This window comes from Sinocyclocheilus anshuiensis, unplaced genomic scaffold, assembly GCF_001515605.1.
Source record: "Sinocyclocheilus anshuiensis isolate Anshui unplaced genomic scaffold, SAMN03320099.WGS_v1.1 scaffold329, whole genome shotgun sequence".
Lineage (NCBI taxonomy): Eukaryota > Metazoa > Chordata > Actinopteri > Cypriniformes > Cyprinidae > Sinocyclocheilus > Sinocyclocheilus anshuiensis.
Window position 1 is genome coordinate 2,008,272 of NW_015540881.1, and position 11,510 is coordinate 2,019,781.

Here is an 11,510-nt window from a genome sequence, read left to right on the forward strand (position 1 = left end):
AAGCTGCGCTCACGGGGCCGAGATGGCTCAGTGTTGCCAGGCACTTAGCATTACAGACCCCAGCACATTCATACGATTTAATACACAGCCGCGTATGTGGTTTAATACCGTCTGGATTTGGGTTAATGCCCATATACTGTAAGCCGAGAATGCTCTGACCCATCAAAACTAATTGAGCAAGTAAGCTGAGGGATGTTTTGGGATGCTCCAAGTTGGTGTATGTGTTGTAAAAAATGAGTTTTTCTCTATTTTGATGAAGTTGCAAGAATATGAGAGTTTAATTGAATCTAAAAGTCTGTTTCCGATAAGTGGCACGACTGTGCCCTGAGGTACTTATGACTCTTCCGCAACCGTATACCTTATTTCCGCTCTAAAATGTGTCTTTGAAAATTCAACCCTCTTTCTGCCCGAGGTGAGCTTTGAAGTGGTGCCTGATCTCTCAATATAAAGTGATTGAGTTTTCACTTTGCTTCTGAATACGGCGCTTCGCTGAACGAATCTCTCTGGCGTTCAGATCTCATGACAGAAATGATTCATTGTCTTTATTTTGGCTGTTGGCAGCATTATGGTGGGCACAGCGCTGACCAGGCTGCACTGATGCCAATGATGCCTCTCCAGAGTGGCTAATTCTTGTTTTTTTATGGAATGAAATATGAATATTTGATGCTGTTTTCATTGTGCTAATCATAGCGTACTTCACTGCTCATAGCGAAACAATGAACAGTCTGTTGATCTTTTTATCAGTTAGATCATCTAACTGACATTTTAAATCAATTTTCCTTTGAAGGATCTACTCGGCTTGGCTCTGGCTGAGGTCTATATCTCAATCTGCAATCTTATAGCCTCTCTGATTGCTTTGATGATGGAGAAAACACACAGAAAGAGAAACAGCAGCGTCTGTTCGTTTTGGCATGGGAACCTACAAACGGCATCTATTCTGAATGGGGGAGAGATTTGCATAAGTGGGTATTACAGTTTAGCACTATGGGTACTTTTGATGCAAAGTTCCCTTCTGTGTGTAAGTCTGTAAATCTCTCTGTAAGTCATTTTCCATCTCTTCTCCCTCTTCTTTTTATTTCCATTAGTTTTGTCTTATCTTTTTCACCCAACTCTTTCGTGAGTATGTTTCAATTATCTTCCACCTTTTTGAAGGGATAGGGAAAAAAAAAGACTTGGGCTAGATAACAAGACAGAAGATGTGACAACCGTTCCCATCATGCATGAGGCACACAAACGCAGCTCTGCTATCATGCTTATTAATAACTGTGCATGCACTCCCGCCCATCCGCACAAAAATGCCTCTGCCTCAGTTAAGCTGTAAGTGAGGGATTTCACTTTCTGTGGGAGAGATCCGGCCTTATTTAACTTGCATCCGTTCATAAAATACGCTCCTGCACTTATTCAGAGTGTAGAACAAGTTAAGTTAAAGGGGTCATATGATGCGATTTCAATTTTTCCTTTCTCTTTGGAGTGTTACAAGCTCTTGGTGTATAAAGAAGAACTGTAAAGTTGCAAAGGCTAAAGTCTCAAATCCAAAGAGATATTCTTTATAAAAGTTAAGAGTTAATGTACAGTATGTAAAAAATGTGGTTTTTTTACTATTTAAACCGCATAAACACATTTCATTACACCAAATACACAAAATAATGTTCTTTTCAGCATCATATGACCCCTTTAAGTTCAGTTGACAGCATCTGTGGCATGCATGATGTCTACCACAAAAAAATTATTTCGACTTGTTTTCTTGCTCCTTAAAAAATAAAACAAAAAAGGAGATTGGTTGGCTTTGTTACAAGCCTTTTATAAAATAACTTTACATATTTTTTCTGTTAAAATTGAGTATTAGTAAAGTTGTTTTTAATTTTTTTTTTTTTGTATGGTTGTTAGTATGTTTAGTAATGTTTATCTATGCTGTTAACGCTTAACCTAAAACCAATAAACAAATCTGGAAGGAAAAAATAAAAAGTTAGTAAGTCATTTTTCTCATACCTTTTTCACATTGTTGAGGTTCTCAGACATGGAAATCGTCGTTGTAACGGAAACTATAAAACAAATATAACTTTTGCATTCCCATTTGCTGCAATGACAAAAGAAAAAATCCATGATTTCTATGACCTTACAAAAGAGGAACAAATATAGAGAGATTGATTATGTTGATTGAACGAGAGAAAGATGTCAAATTTGTTGTCACTTCCTCAGCTGTAGTATTAGAAACACAGTGTTAAATAGTTTTCTGTCATTTAATGCTAAGGTAATATAACACAAAGTAACATGTTATATAGATGTACATTTTTACACATGTACAACTTTTTAAAAATTAAAATATGTTAATAACTATGGAAGCACATCATCACGCTCTGAAAATGGAAAAGGGTGCAGATTAAAATGTAATTTTGCTGTTTTTGAATTTGCCCCATTCATTTCCTTTGTAAATAACCCAGATTTTTGCTTTTTTAAACAGGATAAAGTTAATTTTGTAAGGCAATTAATTGTTAATCAACATTATAGTACAAGTGATTGAGTTTAACTTGTATTGAACCCGGAATATTCCTTCCAACACCAACGGCACATTTAGTTCTACTTATGTTATGAGCAGTTAGGATTTATATCACTCGTCAAAGCTTTTATTGTTTTTAATGCCAGTTGAGAAAGGAGAAATTAACACAGTTTTTCTCTGAAGCAGCAGTAGACTTTTCACCTACAGATTCATTAAAATCCACCCGCATTCAGATAACTAAAAAATGTTTTCCCAGTAATGTAATGTGCCTGAAGCTGGGTCGACCTCAAGCTTTTAATGTTTTTGCCGTTACAGTGCAATATGGAGCTTGTCTCCTAAGATACTCTCAGTGTTAACCGGGGATACGCGGAGACAGCCGCATGGAAGTGTTTATTCAGCTCTGTCAGACTCACTTACTGTTGGCTGTGTGTTGCTGATGATTGCAGACATTGTGCTGAATTACCTTTTGTGCCTCCCTGCACCTTCTTGCAAGGTTGTCCAGCCCCCTAAATGCACATTGCTTGGCTATCAGAATTCTTGTTAACTTTCATCTTTTTTTTTTTAGTTTACCGTTTGCCATTTCAAGGGAATCTGAAAACATGACCTGCTCTGCCTTGACATCTCCAATAACATTATTTTCCCCCCCATATAGACGTGTCTATAGGCGTGTATAGGACTAAAGGGTGCAGACGTCAACTGCCCGTATTTATTTACAGCTTCACCTTTAAAACCACAGGCATTATGAAACACTTAATAATGAATCACTCACTCATCATGATTTAATGAGGGTTTAGATGCCCTGCACGAGGATAATGCAAAGCCTTGACAGGTAAAACTATTGCTTTTACAGTTATAAATAGATTTTACATTTAATGCCATACAAATATCACAGCCTTCATCTCTTCATTAGCTAGCCATCATATTTTATTCCACTGGAAATCCATCAAGCCACCAACTACTTTGAATAGATTGTAGATGAAAACATTTCTTAAACCAGAAAAGATGTTCCAGGAAAAGTAACTTGCATATAATGTCTTATTTTTCTTCTTAGGTTTGTCCTTTTGTTATTTGTGGTTTGTTTCTCTGGTATTTACTCTTGTTAAAAAAAGAAAAACAAACCATCATTTGGCAAATTAGACATGTCATTGCATATAGATATTGGTTTTGTGTTTAATTGGGGTTTTCAAAGAGGGTTTCAAGAGGGGTCTGCAAGAAGGTTATAGATATACTATTTTATATACATAATATACATAAAAATATGAATTTGTTCCGGGCTGCCGAACAATTATTGATTTATTTTTTTAACCTAATTGATGTTTTGAGCTGAGAAAATGCCTCACAACAGATAAAGTTATTATTGTGTTAAATGAGAAAAACATTGAATAGACATAACAAAAAAATAGCTTTAGAAAGAAATAGAATGATTCAAAATAATTTGATTAGAATAGAATAGAAATTGAGCAAACAGACAATATCGCATCTAACATGTAACAATATGAACTCCTTGTTTAATAAACTGTTGAAATCAGTATCACATTTGCAATTGTGCAGATATTCGTTAAAAAAAACGGCATTCATGCCCAAATGTGAAATTTTTTTGCCCTCATATCTTGATTTTTAGGGGCATATAAATGTATTCCAATATAGCCTACATGACAGAGCAAGTCATCGTCCTGCATCATTTTTGTCAGCAATGGCATTCAGTCTAGAACAAGATGACAAACACGTCTGGTATTAAAAATGGGTTAATAACTTTAACACATTTTTTCCATAATTAATCCTGCCAAATTAACATTAAATTGACAGCCCTAATTTTAATAAATAGCTGCCTTTATGTTTGGGAGTGAATAATCATATCTGTTTTTTCTTGCCATAAAATGGGTTGAAAAGCCCATTGAACTTTAAGAGAGTCTAATGAATACTTCAGTCCAGAAGACTTACAAAGACAACTCTAGCTCTACCGCTATGCTCTACCGCTATCTGCCTTTAGTCCCAAATGATACACCTTCTCCGAAATTCATTGCCTTCGGCCTCAGAGCAATATATCCATCAAATCACCTATATCCTAGAAAACCACTCTCTTTTTTGCTGAATTTTAGATCATCTTCACATTCATATGTCCTGTTCCAGAGTTTTATATACTCCTCCCAAAGCCATCAACCAGAGGCCTTCATCTCACCACAGCCTGATCAATTTCCACCCACCAACAGACTCTGTTTTTTGGCATTCCAACCTCCGGGGAGGATTCAAGCCTGCCGTATTCAGACATCGATTGCAAAATGTTATTTTTTTTGAGCAGCAACCATGTAAATGTCAACCAAACCTTGAAAAGGGATGACTGATCCAAGCATTAAATCATCATTATTTGCAAAGAACAGTCCAATAGTCTTTGGATTAGGGAATTTCAGTGATGACAACAGAGAGGTGCTGCGGCACTTTCCAAAACTGAGCAATTGGAACATGAGCTTAAAAGCAGCTGTCGTAAAGCTACGTTTTTAATTGAAAGACACCCACAGAAGAAACAATATTTTGTTAAATCCTCTCACTTTATCACAAGCCATCATCATAATTGACTTTTCAGCCATTAGCAATAATAAAGTCAGTTTATATCTTTTATATCGTAGTTTCTTAGTGACACCATCAACTTACATGTAGCAACGTTTCATGGGTCAGGCTTAAAAGGGTTTCTTAAATCATAAATTTATCCTCAAGTTAATTAAAATTGTATCAATTATTAATGGATAATTAATCATGCCATTAATCCTGGGACACATTACTCGTCATGCATCATATATTAGGATCTTTTCTGAAGCCCACCGTGGAGCAGGCCTAACCGCCAGCCTGGCTTTGAATCAGATAGCGTGTTTCACTGAAGATATTTTTGCATAAAGCCGGAAAAGATTACTCTTCACTTGTGATGTCCTTTGCACGTTCCAAATGCTATCAGTCAACATTCTGAGAGCAGCTTTGCATACGAAGCACTTAGATGAGGCTGGGCCGAGCGGGCTGCATATACAGAGAGAGGATTTCAATGCACTTCAGGCTGACTGTGGATGGCAGCTCTCGCTGCCTAGTGCTTTCCTTGCTAATTGAGCAAAACGCAGCGCACGCCTTGCGGAGGTAATTCTAATGAACTTCTTAGCGATCTGAAAGTTTAACACGGCTCTGTGCATTTATTTACATCACAGTTAAAAGGATTTTTGAACACTGTTCCAAATCCAGAGAGTGTGGGAAATCAGGATTCAGAGCATGTTGGTTTGAACAAATTGCTCCCAAGCATACTTTATGTGTAGATTTACTGTAACTGAGGAACTTGTTTTGGTAGAGGTGTCAGTGGGAAGACGTCTAATCTGTGTCCATTTTACTTCTGGTGAAAAGGTCTCGTCTGGCCATCGGAACACTAATAGCATTCAAACTTGTTACAATTAAACAGAAAAGTTACCGTTAACCTTTTCTTATCAGGCTGACTTAACAGAAGTCAATTAAGTAGGCACTTTTTGGATGAGCAGCAGGAACATATAATTAGATTTTCATTATACTTTTATTTTGTCTTTAGATAATTATTTAGATAACTTTCCCAAAGGTATCTAATTATGATATTAATACATTAAATTTATTTTTATCAGTGTTCTGTTATATTAAATTTTAGCTTTTAGTGTTATTACATAATTACGATAAGAACTAAAAAAAGAATCGTTTATTTTTTAGTACTTTTTTCCCATCATAAAATTGTAAAATGTGTATTTAAAAATGTTGTTCAAGGGGATAAAATAATTTCGGTCCCACTTTATATTAGGTGGCCTTAACTACTTTCAATTTTAAATGATTTAAATGAATAATTTGGTACAATGCACATATTGTGTACATACATCTTTTTACATTGTACTTAGATAACTTTCCCAAAGGGATCTAATTATGATATTAATACATTCAATTTATTTTTATCAGTGTTCTGTTATATTAAATTTTAGCTTTTAGTGTTATGACATAATTACGATAAGAACTAAAAAAATAATCGTTTATTTTTTAGTACTTTTTTCCCATCATAAAATTGTAAAATGTGTATTTAAAAATGTTGTTCAAGGGGATAAAATAATTTCGGTCCCACTTTATATTAGGTGGCCTTAACTACTTTCAATTTTAAATGATTTAAATGAATAATTTGGTACAATGCACATATTGTGTACATACATCTTTTTACATTGTACTTATATTTTAAAAATACCTGCATGTAATTACATCTGTAATTAATTTCTGTAATTACATATATAATTACAATGTTGACCCATTCCTTAAACCTTAAACCTACCCATACCACCAAACCTGTCCCTAACCTTACCCGTATCCCACCTCAATAGCAGCAAAAGTGTTTTGCAATACAATATGAACACAATAAGTACATTGTACTTAATTTTTTATGTAAGTACATAGTAGTAAAGGCCACCTAATATAAAGTGGGACCATACTTTCTATCCCAATTTGCAGACACAATAATAAGTAGTTCAAAAAAGGGTCCCACTTTATATTAAGTGGCCTTAACTATGTACTTACATTTAAATGAATCATTTGGTACAATGCACTTATTGTGTACATACATGTTTTTACTTTGTACTTATATTTTAAAAATACCTGCATGTAATTAATTCTGTAATTAATTTCTGTGATTACATTTATAATTACACTGTTGACCCATCCCTCACACCTTAACCCACCCTTAAACCTACCCATAACAACAAACCTGTCCCTAACCTTACCCATATCCCACCTCAATAGCAGCAAAAGTGTTTTGCAATAAAATATGAACACAATAAGTACATTGTACTTATTTTTTGATGTAAGTACATAGTAGTTAAGGCCACTTAATATAAAGTGGGACCCAAAAAAGTGTAAACACTGCAGTTTATGCAGTCCAACATGTCAGTTTCAGATTGAACCAATGACGAGAGCTTGGTACGGGGCTACCTGCATGTCCAAACAATGGCAGATGGAGGCAGGGCAGATGAGTTGGTTATTTATTTATATTTTGTTTACTGTTTGGCATTGAGGCAGAATAACATACTTCTTTAAATACTGTGACCAAACCTTGTGAGGATGACCCAGACCTTTGAGAGTTAGTAAGAGCGCAATCCTGCTTTGTCAACATTACGAACTTGAGCACAGCACTAAATCACAGCTCCTCAAGGACTGTCTTTGCAATTAACTGAAACTTTTTTCGCATGAAAACCCACTGCTAAAGTTTATTCCTAAGACGTTTTAAAGTTCACTGTTGGAATATCTGAAATGGTATATCTAATTCCCAACCAGGCAGCCGCGCATATTTTGCCAGCCTTTGTAGCGATTTAATGAAAAAGTAATAGATGAAGCTTTATGATTGTAATCTAATTTCTCGAGTAATACGTCAAACTAATGTCCAAAGAATTGGTTAAACTCATTGTTTTGCTGTCTGACAGCTTTCGCACCTTCACTGAGGACTCATTCCTCTGGCGTGCGCTGCTGGATATTTAAGATTCTGTTCTGGTGAATTTGGACAGGATCATTTGGTAAATCACCTCATTCATAAACTCACATTTCCCCAAATGGCTTTCATTTTCAAATATTACTTTATCGCCCAGTGGGAGTGCGCAGTGCACTATTCACCAGGCCTAATGTGAGTGATCGCTCCTATTATAAAGTGTAAAAAAATATATATTTTGATTTCAAAGCCTCATTACAGTGCTGTTTTCTATCCTATGGAGTTCTAAATTTATGGGCTTTCCTTTCACTCACAGAATGGGACATTTTTGCCGTGTCGTATTAGGGTCACTGTGGAGCAAACAAGATATGGAAATGTAATCAAGACTAATAACAGTTCAGAGTCTAGGCAACTAACATTTAATAACACAGAAATACCATTATATTTCAGATGCAAACTGGGCGCAGCGGTGCACACAGGACAGTGATGTAGTGATATACACAAAAAAAATGTAACAAGCAGCAGTAACAAGGAAAAAAAAACACTTTCCGCCCTTGGAGAGGAAAACAATCACAGTTTGGGGCAAAATGCTCACACTGGCAGCTGCTAAAAGAGCTGAGCTTTGAGTTTCTTGGCTTTGGTTTCCCTTTCATCATTACACCATATAAAGTTCTGATTCCTGTACCACATATGCACAGTTAAGATAAGAAAATTAAAATGCCGTTTTAGTCACAGCTTTTGACACATATAGCATTTTTAGCATTCTGATCTCAGTGCAATTGATTATCACTTATCACGCCTAATTCATAAAGAAATCAATTAACCATATGATTCCTAAATTATTAAAGCACAAAGCAACAAAATATGAATCTTTCTTTACCATAAAAAAGTATATAATAATTCTTTTTTTTTTTTTTGAGATAGAGAGTGAGAGTGCCTTCCTATTGCTGTTTCTACAAAATATAAGCATTGATATATATGTGACCCTGGACCACAAAACCAGTCTTAAGTCACTGGGGTATACTTGTAGCAATAGCCAAAAATACATTGTATGGGTCAAAATTATTGATTTTACTTTTATGCCAAAAATCATTAGGATATTAAGTAAATATCATGTTCCATGAAGATATTTTGTAAATTTCCTACTGTAAATATATTAAAACTTAATTTTTGATTAGTAATATGCATTGCTAAGAACTTCATTTGGACAACTTTAAAGGCGATTTTCTCAATATTTAGATTTTTTTGCACCCTCAGATTCCAGATTTTCAAATAGTTGTATCTCTGCCAAATATTGTCCTATCCTAACAAACCATACATCAATTGAAAGCTTATATATATACATACACACAAACACACACAATATTAAATTATCCTCGTGAAAGTTCAAAACTGCATGATTCTCTAAGTATTATTTTGAATAAGTACTTTGCAACTGTTAAAAAAGTAAGTTCTAAATAGTGTAAATGTAATCTGGATGGTCTTTTTCTCTCTTTTTCACCTAATATATCATAAGGAAGTGCATATTTGGATGTAGCCAGAGACATATAGCGAAGACAGTCACACAGAATCATGGGTAAAGGTTGTCATCCATAGTGGCTCGGATATTACATCATACATTGATAGGTTAAAAATTAGTTTTATTAGTGGACACTGTGCATCAGAAGTTTTTCTTTTCTTTCATGTTTTTAATGGTTATCATAGCAAATCAGAAATGTAAAACAAGACATGAAGCACTTTGATGATAATGCAGCGATTATGAAGAGCTTCCATCTCTCTGCTTATCTGATGCTGAAGTGAGCCTCGGGTGCAATTGGAGACTTGGGATGTCACACATTTGCTAACACACGCTTATGCCTAATAATGTGGCTAACTAGGGGGCGCCACTCAATATGGCAGATTGAGCAAGTATTTAAGCATTGCTTTCAAGCCACATGAACACTTTATGAAGCATGATAGCTACTCTTGACATCACATATATAAGCTGCTCACCGTTTTTAATTATGCTAAACCCTTTTTTTCTAGACTAATTTACATAAATAGTGTAGATACATGAGCATAAATCACTCCTCAGGTCATAATACCCCAAAAAATTTATATGTATAATAATATATTGCATAAATCACTTCTTTATCCCCGCATGATCCTCTTCAGATGTCAGTCAAAGATCCAAAGAGAGTCTCATTTTCAATCTGTAATTAGACATTTGTTTTTTTGCATGCCTGTGTAGGTATTTCAAAATTATTCACGTTGGCAAATCTTTACCAGTTCCCACAGTGGTCTTTCTTAATTAAGTTACTGTCACTCTTAATAGAGGAGAAGCTGTATTGATGTATCTTTCCCTCACATTTCTGTCTGCCATCGTATTTCTTTCCTCAAAACATTGTGAGGCAGAATTTTATATCAAGATAAGCAGTTTTTACGACATTAAAGCACTTTGGCACAACATTGTGGAACTAAGAAGATGAAAAAAATACCAAAAGTTGATTACAGAGTAAGGATGAGTCAGGATGGTTTACTAGTCGCCCACAAACCAATTACTGAATTAGTGAGGTCGACAATGTCTGATTTGATTTTTGTAGCTTCTTTTCAGAGCAGATTTTAGCATTGCAAACGTCTTGCCTCAGGGAATTGGTCTTTAAATTAATCTATATTAAAGCACTGCATCAAAACACAGCTTCTGTTAACAAGTCCACATATAAATGTCAAGACAATTACTATCAGGCTTCAGATCGCCTGATGTGAACAATGTTCTATTATTTAGCAGAATCCCAAGGTTACCGTTTTTGTGTTGACTCTGATATTTGTGTGATATTAAAGGTTATAGATATTTAGCCTAATTATTTGTTGAATATCTGACATTTACGGTAACATTTGTCATGGTCTGTGCGGTCTCCGCTGTTTTTTAAATGTTAGTCTGTGTATACATGCAGATAGAAATTTTAGGCTGTTGCGTCATGTTTTGCACCCCAAATGTTGTGTTTTTGATGTGGCATGTCAAGTTAAAAATAATTTTGCATTTAGAAAGATCTTGACACCTGAGTTCTGTTTCATTCTGTTACGCTCCCTTAGGCTGTTTCTGAAAGCAAGACCCAAGGGCTCTAGATTAGTCTGGTTAGCATGGCCCCGTTAGCCCCTTCTGCCAGTTGTCATAGACCATCTGATTCTTTAAAACATCTTTCACCATTAATAGCCTTTCGAAATTAGCCTTTAATTCTGATGAAATAGTAGATATTTTACCAGAGGACTTAAACATGGGTTCCTATGGGTTTTTCTTACCTTCTGCCTTTCCATGTCACAGCTCAGGATAATTACCCTGTGTCAACTGCAGTGCCCTAAGAAACCCATGTGGTGGAAATTACCCAAAAACATATTATGCAGGGTTTCCTTTAAGGGATCGTTTTTAAAAAAATACATTTCTGCCATAATTTACAGTAAAACGTAAAAGAAGATATTTTGAGAAATGTTTCAGTGTTTTGTTTTGTCTGTACAATGGACCCTTTTCACAAGATTGTGATAACGCGTTTCAATCATCAGCATCATAAATCCTCAAAAGTTTTT

The 11,510-nt window shown here is 35.2% G+C and overlaps 1 protein-coding gene across 1 annotated transcript in view; it reads left to right on the forward strand.

Moving 5' to 3' along the window:
• The window catches only part of LOC107688545 (glutamate receptor ionotropic, NMDA 3B-like), a 44,689-nt gene that overhangs the window by 8,056 nt on the left and 25,123 nt on the right, over window positions 1-11,510 (forward strand). The gene's annotated exons all lie outside the window — the stretch shown is intronic.